Source organism: Gymnoscopelus microlampas, assembly GCF_963454915.1.
Source record: "Gymnoscopelus microlampas genome assembly, chromosome: 2".
NCBI lineage: Eukaryota > Metazoa > Chordata > Actinopteri > Myctophiformes > Myctophidae > Gymnoscopelus > Gymnoscopelus microlampas.
In genome coordinates, this window is record NC_139939.1 from 1,756,981 (window position 1) to 1,757,240 (window position 260).

Consider the following 260-nt stretch of genomic DNA (forward strand, 5'->3'; position numbering starts at 1 on the left):
GTCCAAATGTAGCCTAGACAACTGAGAAAATTAACTCTGATTAAACATGGCAGACGTGTCATGCAGGTAAGGGCAACGTCAAACAGACTATGCTTTCTATCTACACAGAAATGCTTAAACATGTTGTAGGCGGTGCTTTAGTTTACGACTGCCCTTCTAAGGTGATAGCAGCCATGTGCAAAGGAGGTGTTACAGTAGGAGAACAGAGTACAGGTAATGCTGACTCATACTTGGTTGCAAACCTTGTCGAGAATTAGCAA